General features: G+C 42.9%; 1 protein-coding gene across 10 annotated transcripts in view; it reads right to left on the bottom strand.

Moving 5' to 3' along the window:
- Positions 1 to 12,941, bottom strand: part of UNC13B (unc-13 homolog B) — a 219,410-nt gene that overhangs the window by 54,690 nt on the left and 151,779 nt on the right. For 2 of the 10 annotated variants that reach the window (XM_032860471.1, XM_032860472.1), the window contains exon 1: positions 7,782 to 8,282. The exons of 7 other annotated variants lie outside the window; for them this stretch is intronic. The gene's annotated coding sequence lies outside the window, so the exon portion shown is untranslated. Of the gene's footprint in view, positions 1 to 7,781; positions 8,290 to 12,941 lie in introns of those variants that run through there. One more of the 10 variants, XM_032860482.1, reaches the window with a different exon arrangement.

The raw sequence follows: 12,941 nt of genomic DNA, 5'->3' as shown, positions 1-12,941 counted from the left end.
TAGATTTGATCTAGATTTCTAAATCATCTAAACTCCTGCCTCCTTTTCTTTTCCCAGTAACTCAAGTTAACCCTAAAAGAGGAAAACTGCCTGTGAAGATCACAAGCTGAAAGCTCCCACAGCAATTCATTTTCAGGAAGGCCTACTATCTACAGTTTATGTGCTTAAAAGTTAAAAACACTGTGCTTTCCCTTCATAGGAAGAATCAGAAGCATGAGTCATAAGACTTGGGATAAAGATTAAGCTAACCCCTTTCACTGGAATTAACCAGGCCAAGAGACTAGAAACCAAGAAACGAGATTAATTCCCCTTTCATGTCTTCCCTCCTGCTCTGTAGTTCTTCTAAAAACTCTACTTCGTTTAGGAACTCCTCACCTAAAAATGCTACCCATTCTGTGAGGTACTGCCAAGGCCCAATCACTGCTTTTTAAGCATTGTTGCTTTACTCCTATGTCTCAAGGGGCCAGTATCAGCCACACCCCTAAATGGCCAACTCAGTATAATCTGTGTAAGAGAGGGAGATAGAGAGAAGACGCTCCATGTGCACAATCAGAACTGCTGGGTCTTGGGCTTAGTACCTAACTGCCTAGACAGCAAAGCTCCCAATTCTAGGACTGACTGGTCAAATTATTCCTTCTCTCCTTCCACAAGTGCACAACTGTATTTCCAAAGCCATCCTTCTCTTTCCCTCAAGCCCGGCCCCAACTGTGCAAGTTCTAGGTTCACCTGATTTTGTCTTGGCACCTGGTATTAGCTTTGAACAAGGTCACTGGTCTGATAAGGGCTGGAACTGGTAATCAGCCTTTCCAGTTTGTCTCAAAGAGAAAGATTGTTTACTAAACCAAGATGGAAGGTCCGCACGACCACGTGAAGCCGTGAGCAAGTGCTACTAAATTGAGGATCAAAAGACTTAAATTTGGGTCTTGCTTAATCAGTGACCTTGGATTAAACCCTTGACTTTTCTGTTCTTTAGTATCCTCATCTATAACGTGGGGAAGACAGTCACAGGAATGTTGCCAAACATGCGACCACCTATAAAAGGGTATGATTTGAATAAACCATGATTTCTATCTAACCCCAAAACCCCTATCTTTCCCAGTGTCTTTTAACGGTCTGCAGCACTGCTTGGAACCATACCACTGGAGTGTGTCATCCTTTCTTAATCCTGTTTTCTTCTAGAAGTTGTTTCTTTTTTTTTTTTTTTTTTAAGATTTTATTTATTTATTTGACAGAGAGAGATCACAAGTAGACAGAGAGGCAGGCAGAGAGAGAGAGAAGCAGGCTCCCTGCCGAGCAGAGAGCCCGATGCGGGACTCGATCCCAGGACCCTGAGATCATGACCTGAGCCGAAGGCAGCGGCTTAACCCACTGAGCCACCCAGGCACCCTAGAAATTGTTTCTTAAGATTAAAAAAAAGAGAGGGCAAAACAGTGGGTTCCCAACAATTCATTTTCATTCAGGTGACAAGAGGCTTGCCATGCTCCCTCAGGCAGTCTGAAAGCACGAGAAAGGGGCAAACAGCTAGAGAAGGCAAACTTTTCCTTTCTAATGCTGATGAGGCCCAGAACTCATTGCCAGGTCTTCCAAGAGACTAACCCCACTTTGGTCCAGAGAAGGCAGCTTTTCCGGAGCAAAAGCGAATCTGATTCTCCTGCTGCTTCAGTGCAAGTCAGGTTAACTGCAGGCCTATTCCTGCTTTTCAGATCAATACTCCAGATAGGCTTGGCTTAAATTCCTGAACAGACTTGCCAAGTGTCTCCTCTGAGAGTACAGTGCCTTCAACAGTGGCGGGCTAGCCATACAGGGGGCAAATGGCACAGCCACTGTGTTCAGAGTCCTTTCCTACAGCCTCCTGAAGGACTAAAGGCAAAGCTGCCTGGTTTCCTATATTACTAACAAATAGGAAATTTCCAACTATAGCAACTTCTCCCAGCCTCAAAGAAAAAGCTTGCTTCCATATCAAACAAACTCCCCCCAAAACTTCTTATGAGTTATAACCACTGCCCGTAGATGAACCTAAGAATCACCTCCTGGGGATATGGGTTCCCTAAAGGCACCAAACCCATTCAGCCATCCAGATATTTAGGTTATGAAGCAGGGGACAGAGTTCAATGTAATGACCAGAGAATCAACCAGTCACTTGGCTCAGAACCCAATAAAATACCCGGAGCCAGAAAGCCCAAGTCAAGTCCACCTCCCTCTGAGCCTCTCTTTGTTACTAGCATCCACAGGAATGAAATAACAAGGGCTAAAGAGTGAGGACAGTTTGATCTCTGAATCAATTCAACTGATTTGTCAGGCACTAAGCTTTGTGCCAGGGATATAAGACACTGTCCCTGCATCCTAATATATCAAGGTTTAGAGAGGGAAATAGGTGCATAGACAATTACAAAATTAAGTGAAACATGTTATAACAAAAGTTGTAATAAGTCATAAATAATAAGCATTTAATTCCAGTGATGGGGAATGAGAAGACAGTGAGAGGCCCAGCAAAACCTGGACAGGGAAAGCCATAGAGAAGAAGTAATATTTGAGCTGTAATGGGATGAGGCACTGGGGTCCACCCAGCTCAAAGCTGACCCTCTGGATTCCTTCAAGGTATCCAGTGCTCTCATTCTGCCCTGCTCTATTAGCCTCTAGTTAACTCTCCAAGTTTCACACATATACTCTCAAAAATGGCCACACCTTTCTGCTATCTTTTCCTAAGGAATGCCTGAAGCTGGGGAAAATAAGGCAGCCCATTCAAGGGATAACTGTCTGAAAAGAGAACATATCAAAACAAAATGTATCGATCCAAAGGAGTAAACTTCAAGGATGGAAAGCTGAGAACTATGGCAGGGAGTAGACCCTTAAATCACATCAGCACCAGACTATCAAAAAAAAGTCAAGAGGAAAAAAACCCCTCTGTTTTCTGAAATGGCTGATTCTTTTTGTCTCTTTCTCTGACATCAAATAAATGTGATTAGCAATGGGAGTACTCCTTGTAAAATTGCTTCTGACCCAACTATTAGCTGGGAGGACCAACTGGGGACCTCTGGGAACAGGGCAGAACTCTCTGTACATATTATCAAGCAGCCTCTCATTCTGGGTGAAACAAGTCCAGAAGACAGAAAGCCAGGAACTCTGAGCACACCTCCACACACCACTTCTACAGAGGTCAGATCATTCCTGGGCCATTTACCAATTACACTGTATGGCTAACAAGGTTGGAGGAATGGATTTCTAGGGCTACAACAGGAAGGAGTTCTTTTAGGATGTTAATCTTTGGGAAAGAATCAATGTTTACAAAGATTGTCAGAGAAAGTGGTCAGAGTCACATGGCATGAAGAGTGAGATTAGCTAACAGGAATAAAGAATGCCCTAGATAAAACTAGGTACTACAGTTCCTAGGACTTGCCATTCCTCCTCATCAGCATTAGGAGGAACCCCATTTACACACCAGAAGCTAGACATGGTAAAGGAAAGAAAACCTCAAGCATTATATCCAAAAGGGGAGACAGAACTTTGGGTAACATAAAGTAGCATGAGGAAGGATGCAGCCTTCAGAGGGTTAGCATATCAAGACCGTAAAATGAGTAAAAAACACCAGTCACAAGAGCTGAATATTCTTACCCTGTCCAGGGCTTCCTGTCAGCAGTACCAGGTTTACTATACCAAGGAATATAACCAACCATAAAACAAATACATATGCACCCAGAATCAGATACTCATGACAAAGACTCTCTCTTTTGACCAAATCTGAGTCTCGTTGCTCTAAGTCCTCTTTCTGACTAGGCCCCTGCTTTTGAGCTCTGTTTAGTCCACTTTTGCCAAGAATCCTGCTGGCTCAGCTTATGAACACTCTTCATCTTTGATATCTGACCAAATTCCTTATCCACCACCTTGGCCTCCCTCCAGCAAAACTCATGTCAAGTCAGTTTAGTCAGACTTCGCCCTACCCTTGCTGTTTCCTCTTAGTAATTTTTTTTTTAAAGATTTTATTTATTTGGGGCGCCTGGGTGGCTCAGTGGGTTAAGCCTCTGCCTTCGGCTCAGGTCATGATCCCAGGGGCCTGGGATCGAATCCCGCATCGGGCTCTCTGCTCAGTAGGGAGCCTGCTTCTCCTCATCTCTCTCAGTCTGCCTCTCTGCCTACTTATGATCTTCGTCTGTCAAATAAATAAATAAAATCTTTAAAAAAAAAAGATTTTATTTATTTGTTAGAAAGAGAGAGACAGAGAGCAAGCACAGGCAGACAGAGTGGCAGGCTAGAGGCAGAGGGAGAAGCAGGCTCCCCGCCGAGCAAGGAGCCTGATGTGGGACTCGATCCCAGGATGCTGGGATCATGACCTGAGCCGAAGGCAGCCGCTTAACCAACTGAGCCACCCAGGCATCCTCCTCTTAGTAATTTTGATCCACAGACCCTCCACCTGCTCCCTGACTATAAATTCTCACTTCTCCTTATATTCAGAGTTGGGCTCAATCTCTCTCCCCATTACAATACCCCAATGTAATAATCACCTTGAATATAGTCTGCCTTAATGTCTTTAACAAATGTCACAGCATTTTTTTTTCTGAAGCACGCATTATAATCTTTTTTTCCTTACTACTTCATGGTTCTCATGAGTAGACTGAAGAAGACATATGAGCAGGAATCTAGTTAGCCCCTGAATACTAGCCCCTCCCAACAAAAAAAATCCCACATTCTCTATCTCCTTACTCTGCTATAGTTTCTTCAAAGAACTTACTACCACCTACCTGATAGGCAATAAACAAGCAAACAAATATATGATCTATCTCTGTAACCACCTCTCTATTCTGGAATGTAAGCAGGAACTTTGTTTTGGTCATTACTATATTCCCTGCACCTAGAACAGTGCCTGGCATGTATGGTGCTCAAAACAAACAAACAAACAAACAAACAAATAAACAAACAAAATCTTGCCATTGAATAAAAGGAATCAGAACACCAAATCAGAAAAGTTGAGTTGAAAGAGTCTTTGATAGAATATTAGACCCAGAATCTCATACTACATTGTGATCTAGCTTATGGAGGAGTTGTATTTAGATATCGCAGTGTTTTTCTAAATTTTATATGTATAAATCTTTATAGGCTAGGCAGCTACTCTAGATCCTCAGAAGCTCTATTACCCAAGTTTAAACCCATGACCTAAAATGACACCCTTGCTGTTAATCTGTTTTACTTCGGCAGACCCCTAAAGGGGAAGTTCTCACTTAAGGACCCACAGTGGATATGAATTCCATTACACAGGAAGCTGTGCTTTGTTTTTTAATTCCCAATGCCTAGCACAGGGCACTACTATGCCAAGCATATGGCCTGGCACACAGTGAGAACTCAGTGCCATGGAAAGAATAAATGAATAGAATAAAAGAATAGATGGTAGAACTGCAATAGTCTAGTCTCCTAAATTCTAATTCACTTTTGTTTCCATAACAATACGTGGCTTCGAGTTCTAGGTTACTTCTAGATTGATGGCTTACAACCCCCCCCTTTTTTTTTTAAGATTTTATTTATTTATTTGACAGATCACAAGTAGGCAAGAGGCAGGCAGGAAGAGAGAGGAGGAAGCAGGCTCTCCGCAGAGCAGAGAGCCCAATGCGGGGCTCGATCCCAGGGTCCTGGGATCGCGACCTGAGCCAAAGGCAGAGGCTTTAACCCACTGAGCCACCCAGGCGCCCCTTACAACCCCTTTTTATTGTAAAAACTAAGTTGGAAACCTCTCCTCAAATACACTTAAATTTTCCTGAGGACTTGTGCAGGACAGCTAAAGAAGGTAGTGGCAGCAGCTGTGCCATGGTTCCTACCATCCCCAGAGCTGCTATCATGGGGCTTCCATTTGCCCTTCCAGCTGGAAGAGCTACCCCAATCCTTGTGCTGGATGACAGGTCTAGAACAGCACTGTCCATTAGAAACATAATGTGAGCCACATTATGTAATTTAAATATTTCTAGCAGTCACATAAAAAGTTAAAAAAAGTATAATTTAATATATTTTATAATTCATTATCCAAAATATTAATCATTTCAACATGTAATCAATATTAAAAATTATTCATCATGTATTTGCATTCTTTTTTCACACTGAGTCCTTGAATTCTGGTATATATCTTACATTTGCAGCACATCTCAATTGAGACTAGCCTGCCTGCCAAGTACTCAACTACCACATGTGGCCAGTGGGCCTGCCTGCCAAGTACTCAACTACCACATGTGGCCAGTGGCTACCATATTGGACACACAAGTCTAGAAGGCTGAGAAAGGGGACACTGTATAGAGCCTTCAAAACCTGACACAGAGGGCGCCTAGGTGGCTCAGTGGGTTAAAGCCTCTGCCTTCGGCTCAGGTCATGGTCCCAGTGTCCTGGGATCAAGCCCCGCATCCGGCTCTCTGCTCAGCAGGGAACCTGCCTCCTCCTCTCTCTCTCTGCCTGCCTCTCTGCCTACTTGTGATCTCTATCTGTCAAATAAATAAAATCTTTAAAAAAAAAAAAAAACCTGACACAGATGGCTGGCTGCCATCTCAGGGGCAGCAGAATGCTCTGTTCTTTTACTCATCTATTCACCTTCTCACTTTGATCCTAGCTGGAGCTAGTATATTTCCATTTTGCGACAGGTTCAATCCTCAAGGCTACAAAGAATAAGGCCCAAAACTACAGAGGATGAGACCTTTTCTCTCTCTCAATCTAACCCTTTCTAGACACTCAGTAGCAATAGGTAGCTTTTTTTCCAATACTCTGGTTAAAACTACAGGTTAAATCTAATTACTTCGATAAAAGCTACCCCTCTGCAGGGAAGACTTACGGACTTTTTAGACAAGAGCACAATCTCAGCGCAGCTGAGTCAAAGACTATCCTATACAACTCACACTAGAGGGACATGTAACAATAGTAAAATTATATTTGTTTAGAATTTTACAGCTTACATGACTCCTATTTTATCATGACATATTATCATCATAACCCTATGAGGCAGGAAGGAAGATTCTTCTTATTTCATAAATGAGAAAAATTAGCTCAGAGAGGTTAAATGACTTGACCAAGGTCACTGAGTAGTTAGGATTTGAAAGGAGATCTTCAATCTATAAAGTTAGTGCTATTTTTATCACACACACGATGCAAATGGACAAATTATTATGCATAGTGTATACACTCAAGACTGAGAAAACTCAAGATGACTTTTCTGTCTATACGGCATATGTACACATGTGAGGAAAAAATTAATACATCACACACACACTCACACACTGGAAAAATAGTAGGGTTTCTTAATATATAAAGGCATATACCAGAAGAAGAAAGTTACCCAAGTATATACACACATGCATGAGATAAAGAGATTATATCTATGTATGCACATGGAGGGAGATATGGCTTGTGTATATTCATTCAAAATGAATGAATGAGTTGAGTGAGTTTCTATTATGTGTGTACACACAGGAAAGGAATGGTCAGTTTATAAACATATGGACATATCAAAAGGGAGAAACAGATTATTTGTATGTAAGTATGCACACATTCAGAGGGGTGGCTAAGTTATTTATATACATACAGGAGAGTACCAAGGAAGAACCGATGGTCAGATTATCAGTATATAAACACATGCACATGAAAATTCTACCCCCAGTGCTGAGTATGCTATTTTTCACGCATTTTAATGACCCCCACCAGCAAGTTGGCTCAAGCAGTTATGTAATTAATGTAGCTACTCTGTATTCCACCCACAAATGCTTTGCTTTTGTCCCTGCTTGTCGTTCAGAGTCAGTTATACATTTGATACCACTTACCTTGCTGCTGCAATCAAAATAAGAGTTAAGGAAATGAAAAGGAAAAAAAAAAACATTAAAATCACAAATTCTCAAGTTTTAGAATGCAAGTGCTGTCTTTAAGAGGAAATCCGCTCAGGGGCACTCCTCGGTTTAACAGAGAAGCCACAGGATGAACTTTCTAAGCCACAGCATGGCTGCTTGCCCAACGGACAAACAGAGCCAAGGAGCTATTATTCTCAGTTGCACCAGCTGGCTGGCTCCACCGTGCAAAGTTGATGATAGGAACAATGCCCAGCAGAGAAATCCCCTCAGTGAAAGGCTGGGCAGGAGTCTCGCTGGCTACAAATCTAGGAATCCAATCTGGTCCAGACTTCTGCTGAGGGGGACTCTGATGACCGGCCCTGCTGAAGGCAATAGCAGCCAAACTTCAATTGGATGTGGAATTCTAACCCAATCGATTCCAGGCTTTGAGACTGAGACAGAAAGCAGGGCAGCTACTGCTCCTGCTGCTGCTCCTCCTCCTCTCCAGCTGCTTCCTGCCTGCAACCTCCCATAGGGCACCAGCCCTCCTCACACGTTCCTGGCGCACACACCCCCTTTCCCAGAACACTCACGCACACACAAACCTCGCCAGCAAGCTCACTCACACACCCTTGGTGAGTGTCTCTCCCTCTCACTAAATATAGATCTTACTCTCTCCCCTCCCCCATTTCTTTCTCTCATTCTTCTCCCCCGCCCTCCTTTCTTCTCCCCTGCCTATCTACCTCTCTCATGCCTGGGCTATCAGATATAAAGAGACATAGGACCAAAGACCTATATACTTTGAGGAGCTCCCAGTCTCAGAGAGAAGACAGAATACAGCAAGAAATTGCAAGAGCACAATACAAAGCGAGTCTTGCTTTCTACTGAAACAAATTGTAGGCTTTTTGATTAGTTGGTTGTTTTGGGGCTTTTGTTTTTGTTTTTGCTATATATAATCTGTTTTCTGCATTTGGCAAAGCTGGAAAACAGGTTAAGTACCCAAGATCAGTTAACATCAAATAGCACTATGCTCTCAGAGTGGATACTTAGTCCAGTTCTTCCTGAACAGCCACAGCAAAATAACCAACTGGAAAACAGGAACTCCCTTAGGCTATGCCAAGGCAATGATTAGGGAGAAGCAGGGGAAGCTGGTTGGGCTGAGGTAGACCCTCTACTGCAGAAGTCTGGACCACAGATTGTTTTGAGATCCAGAATTAGGAACTAAGTAGACTAAAGTGAAATCACATTGACCAAGCTATTAAGATTCAAGGCCCCAGTTTCATGATCCCAAATTTTGCAGTTCCTCTTTGCCAATGGCAGCCCCATCTCCATGGAGAGCTGCTAGTCAGGTGGCTCTCACGTGGTCCTAATTTCTAATAACTCAACAATTCTACTTAGGACTCACCAGGAAATTGAATGTCCTTATCTTCAAAGAGCACTCAAGTTGTTCATTGCAACATAATGCCAAACATAAGCCAGAAATCCTTGAAGCCATGGAGCATAAAATGCCAAATACATCAAACATACAATACTCCTTTCCACTCTGCACCCACAGGACAGGAAAAACACTGTTTGAGTCCAAAGAAACTCAGAATTCTTTTCAGTATAGGGCTCCAATTAACCAGTAACAATCCAGTGAAGCCATTCCTATTCCACCTCCTCTGAGCCTGATTAAATAAGAAGGCCCTTCTCTTCTTCAGGCCAAAGGAAGGTGGACAGAATTGATTCACCCAGCATGTCCAAGCCAGGCTCTCAACATTCTGCTGTCCTGCAACATTCTTCATGACAATCCATAATCAAACATGGCCTTTGTTAGCCAGGAATCAGGAAGTCAGTCCATGGGGGCCACCCGAGAAACTGTCACTGCAGAACAGGCAGCCCTATATGGTAGATAAAATAAGCTTTTAAATGAAGAATGATTTCCTTGGCTTATCCAAGATCCTGAGGAGAAATGCTGATTCCAGAGCCAACATTTGCCTCCCTACTGCCTTTTTCCAATAACATTGCTTCCCCCTCAACCCAGGAAGAAAATTTAGATTCCAAGAGATGTTAAACAACCCATTTCTTAACCATCTACCTCATTATGCAGCCAACACTAACAGCAGAGCAAATACCTCCTAACCCAGTCGGGAGCTGGCTGGATGACAGAAGAGATAAGGACTGACAGTGCAACTATAACCACATTTAAATACAGAAAAAAAAAAATCACTTGAAAAGTGTCAAATTTCAGTGGAAGTCACAGCCAATTTACTGAGGAGCTTCCCATATTTCAGCCAGAAGAAAGAGGCAAAGGGTTTAAAACAAGAAATACAGGGACGACTGATTAAATCAGAATTCCCTCCCACTCATAAAGAGCCCAGAGAATGGCTGTCATTATCAGGTTTGGGTGTGGGCTTCCTATTCTGAGAAGCTCAAACTCTCAAGAGTAGGAATGATCTTCAGAGCTAGGACACTGACTAAAAAACCCAATTCTTCCTGCCTCATCCACCAGTCGCTCCAGGACCTGGCTGAGGCTTTAGATGTTATACCTGAGGTTAATGTGACCCTGTCTTATCCAGTTGCCTATTCAAACACATTCAGCTCATCTTCAAATCAACTTGGGTTTTCCAGGAAAATAAAGGCTCAGACAGGAGAAGACATGTTTACAACAGAAGGCATAACAAATTTGCAACCTCTAGTTATGGTCTTCAAACTTCACAAGAGAGTTCATATGGCTTTGACCATAAATTACCTTTATATCTTTCCACCTTCCCATATTTCAGCAAAAGTACGGAGAGTAAATGGGAAAGTGGTAAACAGCTGTCAGTACAAGCTCTTGTTTTAAAAAAAAAAAAAAAAAAGGCAGGCTCCTTCTACCAATCAACAGGGCCCATAGACTGCCAGATATCATATGACCAAAGGACAGTTAGTTAGACCTCTTCTGTGGACTAGCCTTTTGGGATAAACACATACTTTCTGTTTCCTGAGCCATATGAGTTAACAATGCAGCCTTCTTGTCACAGTGGATTCGGCTCTCAGGAATCCTAGGCAGGCTAAAAGGATGGGGGTGCTTTTAGGGGTAGGAAATAGCATAAGCACCCACCTCAGTTGGGAAGCTTCCTCAAAGCAGGGCTTTTCAAGAGCTAGCTGGGCAGAATTGGAAAAACAGATTGGGTTAAGAAGGAAAAGGCATTTATCCAGAAGCTGTGAAATGCTCTGAACAGACATTCTCAAGGTCTGGTTCCCAATTTAAATCTTTGCAGGGATCTTCGCCTAGAGATAGATGAGTCAAGATGGAAATTCAACATGAGACACTGACACTCACGCAGAGTTGTGGGAAGGTTCAGAGCTGCAGGAGCTCTAAAGGGGAACCGAATGGGTGGGTTAGTCAGAAGACCACCTGGCACACAAAATTCATCCTTGGTTAAAGCGTCTGAGTGGAGTCACAGGGATACTGGAGGAGGGGCTCACCAACTACAATTCTCCCCTTTTATATAAACCATTGAAGTTGGGGCACCTGGGTGGCTCAGTGGGTTAAGCCTCTGCCTTCAGCTCAGGTCATGATCTCAGGGTCCTGGGATCAAGCCCCACATCAGGCTCTCTGCTCAGCAGGGAGCCTGCTCCCCCCCCCACCTGCCTCTCTGCCTATTTGTGATTTTTGTCTGTCAAATAAATAAAATATTTTTTAAAATAATAATAAACCATCTAGGGGCACCTGGGTGGCTCAGTGGGTTAACGCCTCTGCCTTTGGTTCAGGTCATGATCTCAGGGTCCTGGGATCGAGACCCACATGGGGCTCTCTGCTCAGCGGGGAGCCTGCTTCCTCCTTTCTCTCTCTCTGCCTGCCTCTCTGCCTACTTGTGATCTCTGTCAAATAAATAAATAAAATCTTTAAAAATAATAATAATAATAAACCATCTAAGTCTCCCTTGGGCCTGATATGACTGGTCCAAAAGCAAAGAATGGGCCTGCTCCAAATCTGGTCTGCCTTTCCAGGTGTTGCTGCCAGAAAATGGTGGGGTCAGAACCAGTAGGTGCCTACCTCATCTCCCAATGTTGACAGTCACATACAAGGATGCCCAAGGATAGGTGGAGCCAAAGTCTGACTTATATCAGAATAAGTCCATGACTCTTTTTCTTCTCTACCACTAAGTAAAGCCATAAGCAACAAGAGAGGCAGACATGGGTCACACAAGTAGGATCTGTTTCATCAGGAAAATAGTTTGTTCTGGTGCCTGAGAAAATTCTTTGTTCCCCCTAGAATTATGCCCTCCATAAACTACTCAGAAATTGCATGCAAGAGAGAATGATGGGCAATGGAAGGTGATTCTCCTTCCCTCAGGAACATGCCACCCTAGGGAAGTGATGATCCTGGCAGAGATGTGCTGACTTTACTGATATACTGACACATAGCTGCTACACAGACTAAATCAGACCTGACAAGCTGCAAGGCAGGCCTAAGAGTCACAAACTGCTGACAAATTTCAGTACTACAATCAGGTCAAGCACCATCCCTGATCAGCAAAAACTTAGAGGGATAAACTCCTCAGGACTACCAGGTTAAACAGGTTTTTAGCCTGTACCTCCAAAGGCTGTGGCCCCATTTCCATTCCAGGACCAAATGATTAAAAACTCATAATCGAAGGAGTCTACATGTTTATTGCCCTCTCACATAAACCTGTTCAAATGTCACAGCTCCCAGATTTAGAACTAAGACTGGTCCCGAACTATTACCTACTTAAATACATCTCAGTACAATCCACAAAGTACACTGGCCCTGCCTCAACCTCTATACCTAAGGAAGCCAAGGGACCATATGTGAAGGATTCTCTAATAGGAATCCAAAATTTGAAATTTCATGGAGAAATGAACCCTTTATACCCTAAGGTGGCTATATTCTAACTGGCTTAATATTGATCAAATATTTGTGCTTGTTCTGAGATATACCTTAGGGTAAACCCAAATCTGGAGAATTCTTTTGGTATAAGACCTTGCTTCCATAAGCTTTTCAAAATATGTTCTTAGCTAGCATATGAATGCTAAGTGTCCTGGGAATCAATGAAGGGACCTCAAAGAGGAGGGTTCTCCATATATTCAAAAATATCTGGTATGAAGCACTGAATTATAAAAAGGTAGCTAACATTCAAATGGGGAAAGAGGCAAGTACTCAACTAGAGT

The sequence above is a fragment of the Lontra canadensis genome, unplaced genomic scaffold (genome assembly GCF_010015895.1).
Source record: "Lontra canadensis isolate GAN:19392208 unplaced genomic scaffold, GSC_riverotter_1.0 scaffold19, whole genome shotgun sequence".
Lineage (NCBI taxonomy): Eukaryota > Metazoa > Chordata > Mammalia > Carnivora > Mustelidae > Lontra > Lontra canadensis.
Note: the sequence above shows the minus strand (reverse complement) of the source record. Positions and strands in the feature narration are given on the sequence as shown.